At 38.1% G+C, this 23,334-nt stretch overlaps 1 long non-coding RNA gene across 1 annotated transcript; it reads right to left on the bottom strand.

Moving 5' to 3' along the window:
* Positions 1-6,783: 6,783 nt before the first annotated feature.
* Positions 6,784-22,951, bottom strand: LOC121733445. Its single transcript, XR_006036559.1, has 3 exons — positions 22,939-22,951; positions 15,624-15,627; positions 6,784-6,853 (listed from the first exon to the last, which is right to left on the bottom strand). It is a non-coding gene; the product is annotated as an uncharacterized LOC121733445 (long non-coding RNA).
* Between the last annotated feature and the right edge of the window lie 383 nt (positions 22,952-23,334).

Below are 23,334 nucleotides of genomic sequence, written 5' to 3'. Positions count from 1 at the left end.
ACAATAATATGCAATATCAATAAAATAATCTGTTTTGACTTTTGAGTCTTTCCGCCATGTTTCCGCTACGTCCTTATTATTAATTATTTTCATAGTTATAAATAATTATTTATTTTCACTTTGCCAAAAATTCAGTCTTCGGATTTTCCTTGACATTACAAATTTACTAACTTGTATCAAAATTACCAAACCGAAATATGTAAATAAAAGTTTGTAATATCATTCATGTTTTCAGCTTTGACAGATAATAATTATTAACCTGGTAAATTAAGAAGAACTATTATAGCGTAACAAATGTATGCGATCAGTGATATTTTAATTTGGTCGCATTATCTACTATTATACTACTATGGAAGAAAGTGACACATTGCAGCAAACATGTCGTATTAATCTTGTACATTGCAATTTCGTCGCCTTATAACAAGAATGAACGAATTGATCGTTGTTCACTCGTTGTTCACTTAACATTGCATTTACTAATCCGCTGTTACATTTTTACTGTGGGACATAAATATTTTAACAGTCTGTTTAATTTTCCAAGGTCCGTTAAGTAATGCCTTGTTAGGATTTAACAAACAGAGGTTGGTGAAATTGGGTCTATCACATCATATTTAATTTTTTGTTCATCACATCTGTTTAACACGTAATATTATTTTACCTACGGAAACTACTCACGGACTGCACGGTGTGGGTATCATTTTAATCAGAACAAAATCATCAAACGGCTTTAAATTCAATTTCATATCAGCAATATTGAGTTGTATAATCGCGTTACCCAGTCCACTAGTGGGGATTACGTGCTTTTTAATAAAGTCCCGGCAGGGGGCGACACCAGGGACATTTTTACACAAAGAGGATTACTTCGGCCGCGTTTATCTCTACCTTACAGTTCGGCTTAGCCTTCTAAATACTCTATGAATGCATCTCGATACCCATTCCAAAGCTTATTTGTTATGTGTTGCGAAATATAATCATACTCGTAGTGGATATTCTACTTGACTATAATGTGGTTATAGTTTAGACTTTAGACTATGGTAGTTTCACTTAGCTAAAATAATATAAGCAAATTCCTTGTTTGTAGGGTGCTGCTTTTTTCTTTTACATGATTATAAAATATTACAATCTCTGTGGGACGAATAACGAATCAGACACGGGTACCATAATTTGCGCTAGTAAAAGAGACATAGTCGATGAACCCATTTCTTTTTATCGTCCGACAAATTTTGAATTTAATTTGTGACAAACTTACTATAATTTTCAAAACCATCAGGTATAAAAAAATGTATTTTTTACTAAATTCTGAATTTTCTTTCAAGCAAGGATAGTGTTCAAGTATCTTTAAATAAATTCACACTGTGGAAGGTATTTTTTGAGCTTCAAACAATTTATCCATAATAAAATGCACCTAGTCCAGTGCATCCAGCGCCCATAGTCGAAGTGATTGAACAGACAGACGTCTCACAAGATCATGAATTAGAACTATCAACGTATTAGCCTCAATGCGACGAAACAAGTGTTCAATTGTTGAATTGAATAACGAGGGTGTAACGACACCAACAATGCGCGGGCGCAGCCGAGCCGATTACCTCGTTGTCCGCGCTGGGAACTGCGAATGTCTGCCCCGGAAAACACATTAGCAATTTACTGGCCTGGATGAGCATCAGCTTGGACCTTGGATGATTTTATTGCAGAAAAGTGTTGAACACATTGAATATTTAAATTATTTTGTAAACGGACTTAAGTCGAGAATGAGCTCCACATAATGTCCGTTACTCGACAAAAAGTGTACCCAAACAACATTTACATAAATACTATAATTATGCAAAAAGATAAAATATTCATCGCCCTCGGAATTTAATGAGACGACTAAATGAGAAAGTGTAAATATTTACGGAGTCCCGGTGGTCCCATATGAATATCAATCTGTTAGCCTCTGCGGAGCGTCATCAAATTAGCGGCCAAATTGAATCTGCGACGTCGCCGGCTCCGGCGGCTCCGGCCGCCGCGACGGCCCGCCAAACTTTTCCTCCTATTAATTTACAAAACATCTCCGCCTTGTGGCCAATGTGACCCTTCCGCCCCTTGCGCCAAGACCTAACTTTCTTCGCCGAAGTCCCAAGTTTGTTCATTATTTTTACATGTCATTGTGCAAGTGACACGAGGTGCCGCCGGCCGATTTGCGACTCTACGTCCGGGGAGTAAGGCGGGCATTGCGTCCGGAGCGCCGCGAGGGTGTATCTGGTGAAATTATGATGCAGTCTTTATTTGTGAGCCGTCGGGAGCGGTTGCAGTAATCACCGCGTATCTCCATCCAGGGGTGGGCCGTGAATAGAGCCCTAATGAACTGAATTTAGGAGTTTTTGTGCCGGCGACTCGTCAGCGGAGGTGCAGCAGCAATTATGACGGACTGAGCAAACGTCACTGGCTGCCGGATATTACGGGCTTTTCGTCTACTTCCAGTATCTACCTAGTCTATCGAATAAGAACTAATCCCAAGATTTGTTAAACGCTCTCTAATAGTTTACACCTAAGCCGGGCGACGGATTTAACTATCTGCTTAGATTGATTGTCCATTTTCTAAGCCGAACGAAGGAAGTCTGCCATTATGTTCGGAATCGCATCGTACCGACCTCCTGGACATCCAATCTTTCTTAATCTTCTTAAAGCGAAGCTAGCGGAATTATTTGGAATCTGTGCACCTAATATGCTTAGATAATAAAAGGTTTCAGAATTGTTAGCTCAGTCTTCCAGTTCAGTACATAATACTGGACGTTTTCTACACTATCATAATATAATGGTCACTTAAGATTATCCTCTTATGTAAGAAAAATATAACAGTATTTTGGTAGTAACTAATTTTGGAAGTAAATTAAATTAGGGAATCGATATAAATATATCGATCCCTAATAGCTGTACTTCGTAAAGAAAAAGCAGCACATTATTTAAAGAAAATACATTATAAAGACTGTATGTATGTGTTGGAATTGTCCAGTTTTTCTATTTCCTTTTAAATTTTAAAATATTTCTTACAATTTTCAGGCATATGTTGGAAGATGAGAAAATGCTTGTTGTTGCCATGAGAATCCAATTTTCATGTTTCATGTAGGAAGGAGCACTTATTATGAATATTGACAGCTATGTTTCCTGAAATAAAACATTTATGTATAGCACAAAAAGTAGTAAGTCCTAATTCGTTGAACGAACGGCTGCAAAAGATGAGTCTGTTCCTATTTATTTACGGCGCGGCGGGCGAAGTGGAGCGAAGATGATATGAATGATAAATGACCCTCTCCCCGCCCCAGCCCTCCCGGCCCCCGCCGTCGCCCTCCGTGCTCCGCGCTCCCCCCGCACACGTGAGCACACGCCTTGAGATATTTTTGTGTCGAGTCTACTAAGTCTGAATAGGCGACAACTTGAATGATGAACACAATTCCATAGGAAAACGTGGCAAGTTAACAATTTTTAGGTTATAATGTGAACTCTTTATTTAGCTTTCATTGGATTATTTTAGTTTGGCTACTTATAATAATTAGGGAATGCAATCCCGCAAGATAATTTCAATCCCGGTATTTGCGGGACTGAACCATTACAATCCAGCTGGATCCCGGTATTTGCGGGATCCCGCAGGGTGGACATAAACATGTAAAATAAATCGTTCTAATGACTTTACTTGATAGAACCCGTTTTATTCTTAGAAACTCAATTAAAACAAACTTTGTCAGACTTTTTACAAAAAGTTTTATTTTTATTTTTATACCTATAAGTATTCTAAAGAATTAAGTATTAATAAAATACTTAATTCTTTAGAATACTTATAGGTATAAAAATAAAACTTTTTGTTTGGAAATGGCTACAATAGATTAGACAAGAGATTAGCAATGTTTGATTAATTATAGTTAATTAATAAGTAAGTTACTTATCTCGATTATTACTACGAGAACCTTTGAAATGAAAAAGTATTTTAGCTAAGTAACTTCAAACTCACTTGTTGAAACATAATTAAATCCATTTACAGCTACCTTTAGTAACTAATATAACTGTAAAGCTAATCAAATTCTTCACATCAATTTGGATGTATCTAGTCGAGGTGATCAGAGTTAAACGGATTTTTCAAGCCAATAGCCGCGCATCAACATGCGTGACGCGCGGCGCCATTGGCCGCCACTTTTTGTTCCATTTTCGAATCCTTTGTTTTTATTGGTTGACACTTAGCTAAGACAAAGGGGCGCTCAGATGTGTGTGTATGCTACGCGCGCTCGTGTGCGTTAAGGAACGATCTTCCTGTCTCGTAGGTAAGCGGGCTTATGTGGTAGGTATAGATACGTGCCCGGGGTCTTAAATTGACGAAGACCAGACCCCCGCCTATTTAGTTTTATGGATTATGGTAAGCTGCTTATTTTATGTGCAGACATATTACATACGTTCGGTGTGCAGAGAGCATATTTATTTTATTCTCTATATGAGATAATGATATGTCTATATGAGGTAATGATTATAATTATTATTATGTAGGTATTTTAGTGCTATACCTAAGTATAACATTAGAGCTAGTACGAATATTAAATTTACCCACTAGTACGTTACTCTACAAACACATTATCTTAGCTTAGTATGATATAAATCGCATTTTAACCCAATACGGACTTAACATTAAAATAATTAATGATGGTTCATATTTTATTTAAAAAAAAACAATAGCACAGTAGAAAATATCTATCAAGCTTCGAACCGAGTCACGGGTCTTGACTGAAAATAATTCAAACTCACCTCCAGACGGGCTGTAATGATTAATGAATGGGATTATTCAATTAAAGACTCCGCAGGTTAGAGGGGGTGGGAGAGGGGGGTCCTACAGGGGGCGAGAGGGGTTGGAGGCCGCTGTCAACCCCCCCCGTCACTTAGATATATTGTTGTTTAGAAACGATACCTACTACTCGAGGGCTTGAGTGAAAAATATGTGAGGTTAAGCCCCAATTTCACCAACGTCTGTTAGTGTTAACAGCTTGTTAAAATGTCATGTCTTCTCTTTCATTCATAAGAAAAACGAAAGAGGTAACGTGATACTAATTCGAGCGTTAACTTTAACAGCCGTTGGTGAAATTGGGGCTTAGTTTAGAATGTAGCTGTAGTAAACGGTTGCAAGATTAGTATATCTAACTATTAGTCTACCAATCAACAATGTTTTTAGGCATATATAATAACTAAGGCATTACCATAACATGAAATACTATAAATAGGTACTCAAAAGGAATGAACTGATTTGGGTTGAAAACTAGGGCAACATTTTTTTTATTACGACAAAATGTACGGTTTATGGTCAAAAAACAAAATTTGATTTGATAATCGAACTATCATTAAAATTTTAATCATACATGTTAATTCAAACTGCAATACATACATATAAAGGTATTTTTAGTTTTAACATTGTTGTGCAATTTAATTACCTAATCGTAACAAAACAGTGCAAGTTCTACATTATACCGAGAACACATACCTTTGACTTTCATTGACTTTGAAATATTTCAAAACGATTTATTGGGATTTTTATTTCATAAAACTCTACGAATAATAAAAAGCGGCCAAGTGCGAGTAGGACTCGCCCATGAAGGGTTCCGCAGCAGTAATAAGGTTTATTTTAATGAAATTAAAAGGTTTTTGATTAGTTTTTATATTTCAGTTGATTTAATGAAAATTAATTTAAGGTTTACCATTTATGACGTATAAAAAACTACTTGCTAGATCTCGTTCAAACCAATTTTCGTTGGTAGTTTTTATAGTAATGCATATCATATATTATTTTTAGACTTATCATGCCCCTACTTTAGAAGTTAGAGGGGGGACACACACACACACACATTTTACCACTTTGGATATTTCAATATGATTTTTGAAGACCTATCCATAGATACCCCACACGTATAGATTTGATGAATTTTTTTTTTTGTTTCAGTTGTACCTATGGGGACCCCTAAAATTTTTAATAATTTTCCCATTTTTGCATCAAAATCTTAATGCAGTTTACAGACTACATCTACTTACCAATTTTCAATAGTATAGCGCTTATAGTTTCGGAGGAAAGTGGCTGTGACATACGGATGGACAGACAGACAGACATGATGAATCTATAAGGCTTCCGTTTTTTGCCATCTGGCTACGGAACCCTAAAAACGAAAACTTGTCAAAATGTAACCTACTTAATTCTAATTCCGATGTCATAATATATACTACAGTGTTCATATGGCCCTCGAGCGGAGTGGCGGAGGGCCATCGCCACGCCGTGTCAATGTCGCCACGGGCTGCCCACTACACCCCCTAGACTACACTACACCCACTACACTACAGAGGTTGATTGTGGGAAGTGGTACAGTTATTTTTAGAATATTGTGGAGACGCGTTTCTAGGTGCACCGTAGCTCGAAAAAAATGTAGAGACGCATCGTGTTTCTATGTATACGGTCTACGATGGTACAGTAGTTTCGCAATATGTTGTGGCAATCAAACTTGGCTTAATATGGTACCGTCGCGTCGAGTGTATACTACCTATACACACGGTGTGACTGGGTTTCCATCGTGCTCACATGATACTTTAAGTGTTAAATATGATTGGCCTTTAAACGACTATATTTTATAGAATCATTAATCGATCACAGAACTGTTATTCTAGAATCTAGAATGATTTTCCTACACAAGAAAAATCTGTTTTTTTTTTCAATAACAACAAAGGCATTGATATTTTTATAATTTATATAAATAAAAATGAATTTGAAGTTTTGTTAGTCTCGCTAAAACTCGAAAACGGCTGACCCGATTTTGCTAATTTTAGTTTTGAAATATTCATAGACGTCCAGGGAAGGCTTAAACAGTAAAAAAAATTATGAGTTAAGTGATACAAACTTCAAGGTTCATCTAGTATTTTTATAAAATCGTCAATGCCTTCTTCGTCTACTTTAAGAACTTAAATATCATCTTCTTAGGTGTTCCTACAGGTCTTTGTTCCTTAAGCCAATTTGATTCCTGCTAGCTATAATATTCTTGCTGACACCACGTCTCTCAGCTAAGCTAAACTTGATATTGAAATCAATATTCAAATAAGGTTAGGCCTGTTAGAGGTAACCACATTGGGGCAATTGGGGCCTAATGAATGTCCCGGGGCACACGAGGCCCCGCGGCTGGAGGGTTAGATTGCGTTGGTAATTAATGATTTTTGTACAAAGTGCGCGGCGCACCGGAAACCGGGACAACTTACAACTTCTCTTTCATATTTTCGGCCATTAATTAACTTACAACTGAAAGATCGAACTGGGCTCTTCTTTTCTTGAAAACTCTATCCGATGGTAGCAAGGATATTTTCAAGGTTTTAGGTAAGTATAGGAAAGGAAAATTGGAACAAAAATTTCACATAATAACTCATGCTCATGCATGCACGAAGTTGATAACAGCATTTTTACTCCTCAAATTATTAAAATTCAAAAAAGGTATATAAAGTTCATAACATAAAAAACACCTCACTTTTTAATAAAACACCACGTAATAATGATTTACACGAAATGTTTTCAAAAAACGATAAAAATTCCAACAAAACGTCCATTAAGCGAAAATTTTTAACCCTATCCCTTCCGAGTTCCGGATTATAATAAACGATGCAATAATGGCACAATATTATATTAACGGAAAGTTAAACGCGTATTTTCCCAAACTTCGGTTCCGCTCGGTGGAACATAACGCCATTTCGGCTCTTTACGCTGAAAAAATGGCTTCAGGAACAAAATAAATAGCAAATATTTATCAAATACCGACCGCGGGAAAGCGAGGGTTGAGTTTGAATTTGGAATGTAGAGTTTTCATTTGTCATTAATAGCCAGTTGAGTAGGTGTTAAGAAATCTAGAATGCATTTTTTTTAATAACAAAAGATCCATGATACTACGATAATTAGGATAATTATAATAAACATATCGATGGGAAATTGTGGCCAAATAGGCTTAGCTACATAGTATATACCTACTATGGCCCCACTTTGGTTTTCTTTGGTGCCTGTTGATTGAGTTGGTTGGTGGTGGAGAAAATGTTTGGTTTTAAAACCTACCAAAATAGTAAATACTATATTTAACAGTTTAACTGCCTGTTTAATATACATTTTACGGGAAAGCAACAAAAGCGTCATTAGCGTTTTTCCGACTTCTCCGAAATGTTCGGCCGGCGCTCGTCGGCTGTCGGCTGCCGGCTAATCGGCGGAAATTGTGCCATTATCGGCACTCGGTGCAACTAAAAATGATTATTGTTCACTAAAAGTAGCCATTTGCCGTGATGGGCCGAGGACGTAAATGCTTCAAGACTATGTAGCGTACCTACTCGTGTTATATGAATCATTTCGAAAAATCTTTCTTCTGGCTTAATTCTATAACTTTAAGGGCCTGTTTCACCACTTCCTGATAAGTGACGAATAGGCTATCCAACAATTAACTTGACAGATCAAGTATGGAGAATCAAATCAAAAAAGTAGTGAATAGCCTATTCGGAACTTTATCAGGAAGTGGTAAAACAGGCCCTAAATATAATATAACGAAAATAGCCGATAGGTATGAAGAGAAACCCGATAACACAGTCGTATCAAATTATTCGGACATTCTTTGCGACTTACAAGGTTTTCGCTAACATTTTTGCTTTTTACGCCATGAATGGGCACAGAATTTTCTTAACAGTGTAAAGAAGATAAAAAACACTCAAGAATTACATTAAAAGTCTCATAAGCCATTAAAGAGAGTAATCAACGCGCTGTGAAGAAACTTAAAATACCTCACAGTTGACATTACCCTCCGTCCTCCGAGCCCTCCGCTTCCGGTTATCGCTACACAAAGAGGACCTTCCCCTCCCCTCCTCCCCCCTCCCTCGGGAACAGGAAACACTACCCTTCTATCGCACGGTCTACCCGCGTTACGACGCGAGACTCCAAACAATTTTTAAGTAACCTAATGACAAATTTATACGTGGGAGAGCCATGCTTCGGCACGAATGGGCCGGCTCGACCGGAGAAATACCACGTTCTCACAGAAAACCGGCGTGAAACAGCGCTTGCGCTGTTTCGCCGAGTGAGTGAGTTTACCGGAGGCCCAATCCCCTACCCTGTTCCCTTCCCTGTCCTCCCCTATTCCCTTCCCTTCCCTCTCCTATTACCCTATTCCCTCTTAGAGGGCCGGCAACGCACTTGCAGCTCTTCTGATGCTGCGAGTGTCCATGGGCGACGGATGTTGCTTTCCATCAGGTGACCCGTTTGCTCGTTTGCCCCCTTATTTCATAAAAAAATAAATAAGTTGGTATTAAAATATTTTTGTGATTTGTTCTACGAAATGGAGTTTGCTACATTCTACAAAGTATTTTATGAATAATCATATTATACCACAATTATTGTGGTATACAAGTGTAACAAACTAAGTGATAATACTCGAGGATGAGTATGTGTCTCACATATTATAGTTGACTGTGAAAGTGGCAGTACCGAAAAAGCATATTTTGTCATTTGTATGAGCAAGCGCCCCAGCGTCATGAAAATGCCCATACAATCACAAAAGTTGTGCTCTTTCAGCGCTGCTACTTTCACAGAAAACTCTATATTATATGGAACTGTGTACGCTTAATGTTAGTTAAACAAAATTTATTAAATTTACCACCCGTATAAAAATAGCACCTATTGAACTTGTTATACATAAAAACTGCAATGACGACGTCAGTTTTGTAATGACTGTCCTAAACTACATGAAGTACCAAACATAAAATATCTGGGCGTTATGTTGGACAAACACCTGTCCTGGAGAGAGCATATTATATTATCAGTGCTTACCAAAAGAGTAGTACGTAAACTAATTTATATTTTGAAGCAATTATGCAATTTCGCTGAAAAAAAAAAAAACTAATACTTGAAGTTTCCCGTGCTCTATTAAGTGAATCAATATTGTCCTATTGTATATCCGTATGGGGAGGAGCCCAAAGAGTACTGGAAGTACTGGAAGTAGCTGTATCTAAAGTCTAAACCTTACGACTTTTCGACAGATGAACTCTACAAACTTACCAAGACACTGACAGTCAGACAACTGTTTATAAGAAAAACAATACTGACACAACATCGCCACATCAATCACACAGAGGTAACTAAAAATTTTTGTAATAAAAGAAGGAAGGACAAAGTATGCATACTACCTAAAGTAAGTAGGGCAATGGCCCAACAGCCAACACCAACAATATTTCCTAGGACCACTTTTGTACAATAATGTCAGCAAAGTCATAGAGAATTTTAACGAAATGAACACCAGAGATGCCAAGTTTGCGGTTAATGACTGGCTAATCAGTAATCACACTTAAATATAATGAGTAATGACACTGAAAATCTACTAAGTACTATTAAACACATCATAAAATAAAGAATACCTTATTTAACAAGAGCGACCAAAACACACACACACACACGCACATATAAATAATTGTATTTATATACAATAAAAATAGCAATGAAATTAAAATAATAATTTCTCTATGAATGCAAAAAAAATGTTACCACAGATTAATAATAGTATTTTAAAAAGATAAAACCGACTTCAAATTGTACGAAATTAAGAATTAAAATTCCCTATCTCAAAAACTACTGAACCGAATTTGATGAAACTTGCAGTATTCCCTAAGTTGAACAATACCTAGTACAACAAAAAAAGAATCACTTAAATCGGACTTGTAGTTCCGGAGATATGCGTGCACAAACATAAAAACATACGTACATACATACATACGTAGTACATACGTACACTTTTGAAATTTGGCACATTTGTTCAGAAGCTACTATAGACAAAAACTGGACAGTTCTGGAAATAATACATACATACGTGTCGAATTGATAACCTCCTTTTTTTGAAGTCGGTTAAAAATAAATGTTGTATCAAAATTTATCACTTATAATTCACGTTTATAGTATGATATTTGTATAATAATAATAAAATTTAGATACCTATTAAATTGTTAAGTAATTCACTAATGATGTCTTTTAAAATAAGTCTTCATAATAATTTATGACAACTGGCAAGCAACCCCTACAGTACAAGAATTTCTTAGTGCCCTACACTAAGAAATTCCTATACTATAGGAGGGCTGCGCAATTAACAAGATATTTTATGTAATAATTTTATAATGTATACTTTAAAATGTAATGTATTAGTTTTCTGATGGCAATAAACTCGTCTATACACACGCTAAAGTATTATCCACTATTTTTATTACACCCTGTATAGGTTTTCATAGTGCCGAGTATGTTGGCAGTTGGCTCTGAAATACCGGGAACTCACATCTAAGTTCCAAGTAATATCACCAACTGCCCAATCAGGTGTTGCTATTGCTTAACCGTCTACGGATTTAACTCCATCTTATTGATAAGTTAGAGATAATAACACATTTTAACCGACTTCCAAAAAGGAGGAGGTTATATGTTCGGCTGTGGATATTTAAGGTGCATAAATGTGATTCCACAAAGATGAAAGAAAACTTAAAATATGAAATCTTCCAAAATATTTCTCATAGTTGCGTCAACCCCAAAAAGCGAATATGGGTAGGGGCGGCCCCGGAAGCGGCGCTAATGCATCCGTATGCACCCGGACTCGAACCCGCGTCCCTCACGCAATCAATTCATTAGTAACCATTGTACTCCAAGATATGTATTCAATGTTTTATGAATATTTTGACCTTGTATTTCTCTATTGATTCCCGAAATTGTCGCATTGATTTTTACTTAACCGTTTGGGAATCGATAAATAAGAAAGCTTTGTGGAATAGGAACTATGATATAAACATTGTCAGCGTTTACGTTTACAGGATTTGTAGCTTTAAATTGTTTTATTACTTATCTCTTAATATAGAGTCTGAGTATTGAATGAACTGTAACTACTTGGTGGATAAGAAATAAAACAATCTAAAGTACATAAACATTCAAGACGTGTCTAAGACTGTTTATGTAGGTGTTATATACACCTACATTTCATATTCAGAGCGTATTTCAATAGTAAAATAAAACAGAAAATCTATTCTACTATCGGTTGAAAATCACAAATATAATCTCAAGATATTCGTCGCACTTTCTTATATTTCATCCCTTACGACCAACAAATTTACAACATAAACAAACACTCAGCTGAAACGAATAGTATTTTTATTGGAATGATATTACGTAAAAAATAATATCCCCAAATAAAAGTCCGGAAGGCTGCACTTTAGCTACACGACTTACCCATTTACCGCGGAAGGGTTGGATTATAGGCCATTCCAGTAGTTGGACCACCGCCACAACGACCACTCCATATTGAGCATCCATTAAAAATCATTTCAAGTGTTTTTGAGATTTCGACCTTTTTAAATAGAACACCGGATGACGAATTTTTAAAAGCCGTTTAAAAAGTAGAGTTCGAATTTTCAGTTGCCACCATCCTATAAGTGCAACAATTAATTGTAAACTGAATTATAACAGAGTAATCAGGACAAGATAGGAATTTCAAGCTATATAGAGTTGCATAGGTAATATTATGAGTAAGAAGTGTGTATACGTAAAAGTCAGTCAAGTAAGTTATGTCTTGGATAATTCAAATGACTGGTCTTATGATGAGATCATAGACCAATGTTATAATTTGGCAGTAAAAAAATTTCGATATACCAAAATATTTCCTGTCCAATATTGAAACATATTTCAGGCAGTTTGAGGTTAACAGTGGTCGGTCATATTCATCTATCACCTGGGCAATAAAGGGGTAGGACGGGTTGGCTCGTGGGCGACTTCTACTCAATGTGCCCTCTCGGCGCCGATGCGGGCCGTGACGAGGGGAGCACGATGACCGATAGGGTCGCTGAAGGATTGACTTTTCACGGCGACGGTTTATTTTCCCGCTGAACATAAAGTGTATCGCGATTTACGTTATGTTTCATGAATATTTTGAAGCGCAATAAAATTAGATTCAGTATTCGTAGATCGCAATATCCTGGTAAGTGGTAGTATCTGTTAACTAATAATATCTGTAGGAATAGGAATAGGAAGTATCCTCTAACTGATAATATCCGAATATTTAACTCAATGCAAAAAAAGTTGAGAATAGTATAGCTTTACGTTTCAGAATCTATGAAATATAGATTCTGAAACGTAAAGCTAATCGTGTTTTACTTATCTAAATAAGTATTTATCTAAGTAAGTCTCTATCTCTGTAGAGTTCAGTTCAATAATCAATTTAGCAGAGCGCCATGTAGTATTTGTTTCAGATACAAACTAAGCTGCGCCCGGTCCGGTCGCTATAACCGTATATCTCGCCTTTGTGCGCCATATTTATGGCCATCCTTATTTTTATTTTAATGCTGATGCGGCCGGTGCCACCCAGTCTCGACGCTAATCTTTCGGACACTCGTTTTATCTTTCCTACTAATTTCGTCCTTGGCGATATCTAGATTTTAGACAATATCATGTTTTCCAAGTAGTGCCATAACTTACAGTTGGACATCCAAATATTCTTCTGTAAAGTCAGAAATACCTGGCACTTGTATTTCTAAGAAATTTTTAGTCAATTAGTATTCTAATTATATTTAGAAAGAGTGTGTAACGTTTTAAAACACTAGAGTCTCTACGCCTCTAACTTATACAACTAATAACATTGTATAACTTTAAAGTCTGGCGTCGATTTTATTGCAGTTATTCTCAAGGAAACCAAGGGTTGGTCCCTTGCGCAAACAATATTTTACGGTTATAAGTTTCCGATACATGAATTTTATTAAGTTTCGCACCCCGCTGACGGATGGAGTGTTAGAGTATTTGTTTTCCGCGTCATCGACACGCCAGCTCCGGCGCTGGGGTTGCGGCCTTCTTTATTGAATGTTGCTCTGATTCGCGGTGGAACTGACAACCCGTCACGATTCTTATTAGTGGTGATTGGATTTAAATTATGCAATGATTTGGAGGTGTAAATTGATTTATATACGTGAATATAAACGTAGAGACTATCGCTAGGTTGTTCTGACTGTGATTTAATTCGTAACCAACTCAAACTTGATAAAAGTGATAAATTTTCAGTATATTTAGTAAATAATATGAATATATCTTGTAGATATTCTACAAGTATATTGTATTTTTACAAGCACGTACCTAAAAATCTACCTTCTACTAAAAAAATATTCATGAAACTCATATTTCAATATGCTTAAAAATAGACCCGAGAAAAACGAAAGAAAATATTCAATATACGTTCAGAAATTAATCTTGAAAAATTTAATGTCGCTGAAAATTACACTTTAAGAATGTTATTTCAATGAGATATAAAACTCGGGGGTTATTCGCTGAAGGGTGACTGGTGATTTCTAACTTCGCGTTCGAGAGAAATTGGCTAAAAAATTCCTTAGCAAAATAAAATCGAAGAGCAACTTCCGAAAGTTATCGAAGTTTCCAACAATCCATTACACCGAGTTTCGCAAAAAATTGACTTGGAACTTATTATTTTGAGTGAAAACATCTTGGAGTTTTCGTCGCCTCGTATAAGTTTGCCCCTGCCAGCGCCGCCACATTCGACGAGGACTTATCATCGCACCAAATTATGTGCAATAATGTGATTTATTTAAGGGACTACAATCATGATGACCGTACTTCATTGCATCTAAATTCGTTTATCGTGTCTACACGATTCGTTCTCAGTCACACGAAAATTTTACGGTATCTATACCGTAAAATTTTCGTGTGACTGAGACGAACAAGTGGTGACTATGATAGTACGCCATACACGCTACGGTTTACCGGAGAGGTCTCTCCTGCACAGGTATGCCTGCGCAGGTAGACTGGAGCAAAATCGAAAATCAATTCTGTCGACTGATACCTGCGCAGGCATACCTGCATACTCTCCGGCGGACTCTCCGGTAAACCGTAGCGTGTATGGCGTACAAGTAGCTTTTAGAAAAGTTAGGTTTACCTGATGACTCCTACGTTATTTTTATACTGCTGTTGTTTTGTTTCTAGGCGCATTTCGCCACACAAAACACGAGACAATACTATGCAAACACTTTAAAATCAAGCCTCCTGAACTCACCTGATGCTAAAATAAGCAGTTTAGTTCGTCTAAACAGCAAACAACGGCGTCCGGCGCGCCACAATGGCTTTGTGCCACACTGACACGCTTTTTGCCCGCTATCGATGACGGCCAGTAGATCGATAAGGGGCTCTCACTCGGCGGGAACGGCCATTGTACTGCTGACACTACAGTCTGAGATGTGGAAAATCGAAGCCCTAAACTGCGATCGCTATCTGGCCAGCGACCGACGGCGAGCCTCGTTCTTACTTGTTACTTGTTGTCGAGCGAACTGGTAAAGCTGGAAAGACTGGCAAGCGTTTACAGCAGTACATAAATTCCAATCTAAAACAGTTACTTACTGAGTAGATACAAATTTCTGCAGACTGCATTCGTAATCTTGCATGTTAAAGCAGTTTCAAATTCCTGAATTTAAAAAGCATTAAAAGTAATATATATTTTGAACTTTCTAGATCAATAACTATAGTCATTTGCAATTTTGTCATTTGCAAGACTAAAGGAATTTTAAGTTGATGTCATTAACGACATGATTGTTTACCAGACTTTTCTGCTTATTTGAGATATCCAAATCCCTCTATAATTTTCCAGGCTCTTGGGCACATCGTAATAACTTATGTTCATATCAGCGCTGATCTTTCTTAAAATCGAATATTAATTTTGTTAACAGCTTTTAAGACTTAACCAACTTAACCAACTTAACCAACCTACTTTCCAAAGAAAAACCAAAGAGAAAGTCAGTGTTGGTCATCGGCCCAGGACATTGCGTGACTTGTACTGAAGTCGAGCTTACGACCGACACCCGTGAAATATCGTTTTGATTAATTATTACGCTTTTCAATATTTGACTAGGGCAATGTCAAGAAATAACATAGCTATAATTATTGTAACTTGTAGGTTTATAAAGCAGTTGATTAAAACATTTAAACATATGATAATTATCTATAAAAAACTATTAAGCTCAAAAGTTTTTGTGAATACAAAATACCCTCGCAAGTCGCAATCCTAAAAGGCTTCCTAGACTTCTAACTTCGCTATAATATGAAGTCGGTCTCCAAATATTCAATTCGTTTAGATATTCTTAGATACTAAGAACAGTATCCTATAATTTTGTATGTATTCCATAACTCCAATATTCCATAATTATACCGATCGAAGGTTATTAATACTAATAAGTGTAACGTAAGTGGTATTGCGGCCAGAGTCACGCTGTAAGTGGCGGCATTGTGAGGCGCCTCGTGCTTCTCATGCAGATGACTTGTCTCACGTTTTTCACGCGGCTAATTTATGTTAATTACGGCCATTGTGTACATTAGTATGTGTGGCGCGTCGCCACGCCACGAACGCCTTATAAGGCGATTCATTTCGTGAATCATAGCCGACAAAGCTACAGGTAAATTTGAAAAATATGGAATGAGTCATACTTTGAGAGAAAGGCGAGTAACAGGAATGACACAGTGTTGCTTGATGCATTCCCGACAGCCTGGAGGGCCGCCTGGAACATATCCAGGGACTCCTCGGGTGCTGCGGTAAGGAGGAGCACCCTTTGTTACCAACTAAAACCCAACGGTGCCTCCTCTCTGCGTATCGCTGGGCCGCTGGACCCGCCTGAGGTGAAAGCAGCAGCAGCCCAGACAGTGGCATCCACTCTGCCAGCAGAACCATCCGCGCGGCTTGGCTTCTGAAGCTTTCTCCGGGAGAGCGGTCCGAGGCTCCCGACGCTCTTCTACCGGAAGAGCTTGTGGGATAGGCGACGGATTTCCCAATCCGTCGCCCGAACCTTATTATGGCGGCAGTTGACGCTCATGTTGAGCGCGTCTGCATCCTCCACGTCATCTCAGCTTATCGGGTCAGCTGCTTCAGCAGCCTCCCAATTTCCCTCAGCGGCCTCCTTCTGCGTCATGATGGACTCGCAGAAAGTGGAGACCGCCTGCCAGGCTTCTCTCGACCGGACTAATGCTCTTATTATGACTAGGAGAATCAGGTCCGGTCCTAAATTAATATGAACTAAACTATATTAAAATGAAAATAATTATGACTTTGCACGCCACATTACTGGCAGAATGTATGGAGCTAATATTATTACCTACTCTGTTATTACTTTTAAGACCTCTATTTTATGTACCATCGAGGAAGTTGATTCCTATGCAATTGACAGACCAATGTTATTTGGTCGAATATGTCAATTCAATGTAATTGTGATCTGTCAGCTGGGTTTGACGTAACGCAACCAAACTACTTAGGTCCCCGATTTGCATAGGATTCAACTTCTCTGATAGTACTATCAGAGAAGTTGATTCCGATCGATCACAGCTAACATTGAATTGACATAAGCCGACGTCAACGTCGACGACGTCGAGTCAACTCCCTAGGAATGAATTTCATCGATGGTACATTCATGCAAATAAATCAATTTGAATTTGAATATATATAGTGTGCTGCGCCGTGTCGTCCTCATACGTGCAATGATGGCACTGAGGCGTTGGTACCCCTCTGCGCCTGCAGCAAGCAGTGTTTAGTACCGTACCTAACTGCCGCACCTGCCGCCGCGAGACATGACGTGATGATGATTAAACTTCACATAAATGAATAGTTTGACAGATAATGTATGGGGCTTATGTCAAAATCTTAATCTTATATCTTTAAACGAGCAATTCTTGTATATATATAATTGGAATCACGGAATCGGCTCCAACGAATTTCATGAAATTTAGTTTATAGGGGGTTTCAAACTAGGTAAATGTCATTTTATTCGTGTTTTATCGAATACCGAGCAAAGCTCGGTCAAATAGCTAGTTTAATTATTATGTACAGTTATGCAATTAATATTCGTCTCTGAGTGCGATAGTAAATGTAATAAAACAGCTCTAAGTTTCATTAAATTTAAATTCATATCACGGGATATATTAAATATAAGCCTGCTACGAGATAGAGAACTACGAATTTGCAATTATTTTATCGTCGTCGGATCGGTATGTACGGACTACGGACTACGGAGCACATAGCAGACATTGTAATAAGCCGTCGAGTGGCTGCCGAAGCAATATCGGAAGATGAATGCCAAGGCTGTGGGCCACTCCAACAGCTTTATCTGCCAATAATACGAGAAATATATTCCCCGCATAATTCCTAGGAACATTTCGAAAGCCATCATCACGAACATTTGGTTCGTACGAAAATGATTTTTAGATGCACGTGGATAATAAAAATATTTTTTGAAGAAATTCGTTTAACAATATGGACATTTTTCGACCTCATGGTATCAATTTTGTTGCAAACCTCCAACGTACCCCTCAAAAGCGTAAACAAAACGCCGATTCCTGCAACTTTGATAAAAATCCGTTCATTAGAATAATTACGAACAATCAGTCCCTTCAGCTATTAAACATGTCATAAGTGTGTACGCAAATGTTGGCAAACTGCGTCTTTCATTGATTACACTGGGGACCCCACGGCTGAAAGGGTTCGTTTAAATTATCAAACAGAAGCCACTTGAAAACTGCAATGACACATGTTACATTTTGGTTGAGTAATTGCGAGATCCGACGACCGATCGGGCGACTACAACCGAACTAGTTTGATAACTGTACGATAGAGTAGTAGTGGAGTTTAATTTAGCGGCATATTAGACGAGAACTCGGATCTTATATCGTATCGGAGGTCGAGAACAATGCGCGCCCGGGGTGTTGAAACAAAAGTGAAATCTGAAATTACATAACTCATTTTCAATCGCGGAGCGGCGGGCGCGTCGGCCGACACGCCAGCTCGCCGGGCCGCACGCAAAACGAACATTTTTCCGAACGGAACGCCCTCGACGCAAAACTCTATAAAAACGGCGAAAAAAATAACATGGCGTATAATGACAGCTGGTCCACTTGAGAACAAAGGGGGAGAGCCGAGTCTCGTCGAGAAAAAAATATAACAGGAGCTAAAACAACTGCGAGTACGCTACATCCGCGGACCGGCGGCGAATGTCCGCTAATAAATTTGCAATCGCGTTCGATCGCCCGACGAGCGCGGCGAGCGACGAGCGGACCCGATACCAACACGCTACATAGCACCCCGCATTCATCCGCCGCCCTCGACCTGAAATTAGGTAGTAGCGCTGAGAAAACTCGTTACGAATATTGCTATATACGTCTCGGGGAGAATAGCGCCGCATTCGAGTTTAAAATGCGAATAATAATCGCGCCATTCATAAAAATCCCGTGCGCGGAATGCAAGGAGAGGCCGTGTTTTACACGTCATAATTTTGCGCCGAAAGCGGGCACGACTACAGGCGGGCGGTCGTTTTGTGCCGAGTGTAGGCTCGGTTCGAATACGCGCACGGACCATTAGTTGATGAGCGCACGTGTACTCCCGCCCTACGCCAGACCCGCTCCGCCCGCGCCCAGCGCCGCGCGCCGCCGCGCCGCCCGCGCCGAGCCGACCCGCCGTAAAGAGTAACAATTTTCAGCTACAATGTGAAAATGTTTTGTAGCTCACTGCTAAAATATGTTTATTAAGAGTACAATGTTTACGCACAATGAGCGCTCACGAAACGTTATGACCAAGTACTCATGAAGTCATTACAGTAAACACACTGCATTATAATAATTAAAAGTACTTTTAGGAGTATACATTGCTGCTCCGAGCATACATTATTTTTAAAGAGCTGGAATACGAAATGTTTTCGTAAGATTACTGAAATTGTGAATAAAAAATAATGTCGCATTTTTGCATTTTATAGCTACGAAGACTATTATTTCTCTCGTCTTTGTTTTTAGGTATACCTGGGAAGAAGAATCTGCACGTTCCGAACCAGTTCGGAGTAATGAAAATTAGGTAACAGAATAATACCTACTTACACAATTATTCTAAAACTGATCACAGAGAGAACAGTTACTAATGCTTTAGCTCATCTTCTTTAATTATATTGGAGATCGTTTTATAAACTGTGCTGCTGCGAAAATAATGTTTGTAATCACCCATCGAAGTTTATAATACAAATAGCAACTCATAATAATTGTGAATGCAAATATAGTTGAGGATGTTTAATGTAATCAGGACTTATATAACTGAAATATATTTACGTATAGGTCCGACAGCTATTGTTATCATATCAAGGCTTTAGTTGCAGTATCCAACTTCTAATAATAGGCAAAAATAGTTGGCAATTCTGTAAATTCTGTAAGTTCATTCGGCTAAGTAATCATACAACAATATAATTTAGGTTTATTTTTGATGCAGTCTCGATATAGCATCCTCTGAGGACTTTAAAAGATGTAGTATGCTGTATGTAACATTATCCGGACCAACGTCCACATAGGTCACAAAAAGGCCGCACAGGAGGGACTGTGGAAAACTCACAGCATGTTTTCATGTCTTCGACCATATAAAGTACAGTTTAATTTCAAGTAAAGCGATGTTTTGTATAAATTAAAGCGCTCACGGGCAGATGGCGCGGCGAGGGCGAATCAATTCGCTGATTGAAAAAAAATCAACTGTTTGATGTCACTACGACTGTTCAAAAATTTTCTACATTTGATAGGACCCTTATTCCAATGGCATAAGGTTTATTCTCATCAAAACCCCAACGGACTATACGCGGTCCTAGATTTTACGTAGATTGTCCCAAACGTACCTTAAATCTATTTAGATAAATTGTACCTTTTAAAGGTTTTTTAAGAAATGTTAGAGCTATTTCGGCGACCACAGTGATTTATTTTTACCTGTATAATATAAATTATATTATAGATGGATTCAAGTGTGACGTGAGAAAAATAACTTCTTTAATTGGACGATGAAATAACAGAAGGTACTTACGAGTTTATTTAAACAAAACTTTTGATCTACTTTTAATGGACCTGGAACTATCCTCTAAAATTGCTTCGTTGTAGAAACAAAAGTTGCTGTGACAGATTAAAAAATGACAGCATTATGCAAAAAAGGTATGCTCAAGTAGAGGAGTTAAAGGAAGAGATGCAAAAATTAGTTAATTACGAAACAGTCAGTAAAAAACTACCTGTATTCTTGTGTTTCAAATGTCATTATTTCTGACTCTAAAGCGTTCATCATCTGTTACCACCTCGTTCACAAACACCCTGCGAGTTACTTTTTGACCAACTGCCAAAAAATAGGAGGATTTTTAGGATATTGCATGGCTTTTATCGAGGGCTTTGAGCACGGCGACCGATCCAAGAAATACCTATGGGTATTCCACGGTAAGCCATGCAATAGCTTTACCGCGGCAGTCACCTAGTGTCACACGTTTTTAATTGGAACGGAGTTCCTTATCGCGCGTTGCGAAAGGGGGCTAGACAGAAAAAGTTGTAACGACACTTTTTTATTAGTACCTGCATGGTAGGGGCAGAGGGCGTTGATAGTATTCCGTGTGTCAACTAGATGATGTTTTTTGAGATTAAACAGCGACGCATTGTTAGTATTCCTGGGCGTCAATAGATGGCGTTTTTTAAATATATTTTTTGAGTATATGCATTAAACAGATTTTTTTAACATAAGAAATAACTTTGTTCCATTCGGGTGTCCCTTGACACCTCTCAAGTTTTTTTCGGTTATCTTCTACTAGGAATAACGCTACGCACGATCCTTCAAACATTGAAACAAAGTGTATCTCGTCGATCTCCGGTGACGTCTCGGTACATTTTTGTACGGCGATGGAGGGGAGATTGTGTCAGCGGTGACGTGTTTAATAAGCGCTATCTCGTCCCCCCCCCTCGATAATGTTATAAACAAATGTTTGCCCGACGTGACAGTACATGGTCGTGATCTTGTAATGCTTGATTGATGAAGCTGACGCAAAATCAGTTATAGAAAGGAGGTTGGCGAAAAGCTGTATAAGTATGGTGAATGAGATTCTGATTTCTGAAATTCTTAATATATTTTTTATAATAATATAATACCAGCTACGTACACACCAAATATGTTTGAAAGTTGAACGCTCTTGACTAATGGGGCAGGTCTAAGGGTCAATTCAGACGCAACGCGACGCGTAGATGCATATTTTCTAAATTTATATGGATTTGATAGATTCGCAAGACGTCTCACGCGATTGAAATCTATCAAATCCATACAAATTTATGTCAAGCCGCGCCTCGCCTCGCCTCGTCGCGTTGCGGTCTGAACTCTGAATTGACCCTTAGCGACATCCTTCCGTCAAATCAATCAGAAGTGATTATTATGTTTCGGCAGATACATGACATCATGGCAGGTCGATCACCTTTTCAACTTCTCAAACTTTCCTTATTACTTTTGTTCGATTTTCCTGGTTTTTAATAAGTTTTCCGCCTAAACTTTTTTACATAATATCTTGTATTATATTGTTTGGTATTTTTTCAGTCTGATTGATTATTATGTTCGATTTATTGTTAATTGTTATCGACCAATTGTCCTCTGCCATTGTTGAACGTAAAATTCTGTAAAAATATGTGTATAGATAATGCCATATTACCATATTACATTAGCACAGCAAAATTGCCCACCATATATACCAAATAATAAGTAGTATTGTAAGTAATTCAGCGTAGTAAATAATAACCGGCATATCCTCCGACCCCGATCAGATACGGTGACGTGCCCTGAATTAATCCCTCTATATGACGACAACAATACTCCGCCTATACACAGATATGTCTCACGATACCGTCTTAGGACAGATCGTTGCGATATATTCCATATACAATTTGTCGTGTAGCTGATCCGATGGTAGGTATAATATGATGTACTCACATAGGTATATGACGTTGTAGAAGTGCGTTTTGATAAGGGACCATCCGACCATCGTAACAAGTCTTAAATGTAGACACAACATAACCAGACATAATAGTCTTAACTCAATAGATAATAGATAAATTATTGATACAAAGTACACGAAGATGCGTAGACTTGAAATAACATCTAACAACATCTTGTATCTAGAAAGGCACACGTGCCTTAAAACTGCACAGATCGAACCGTATAAAATTCAAAACAGACTCGTCTGAGAGTTGAGACAAAAATGTTTTAAGACAGTTGTGTCCCAAGTCCCAACTCCCAACTAAGCGCTTGCTCTATTATAGTTGTTCTAGTTTTTTTTATTGCCTATGTTATTTGTAATGTATTACCTACACCAGGCCTGTCCCACTCGTGCGTTTAGGTATCGAGCTGTAAGTACCCCTTTAAAGGGGCAGATTACAAGGGACTCACAAGCGAGCGGTGACGCGCGCGCAAGATTTTTTCGTCGCATATATCTACGTACTGATTTAACCGCTGTGACAGA

Source organism: Aricia agestis, chromosome 1 (assembly GCF_905147365.1).
Source record: "Aricia agestis chromosome 1, ilAriAges1.1, whole genome shotgun sequence".
Classification (NCBI taxonomy): domain Eukaryota; kingdom Metazoa; phylum Arthropoda; class Insecta; order Lepidoptera; family Lycaenidae; genus Aricia; species Aricia agestis.
Note: the sequence above shows the minus strand (reverse complement) of the source record. Positions and strands in the feature narration are given on the sequence as shown.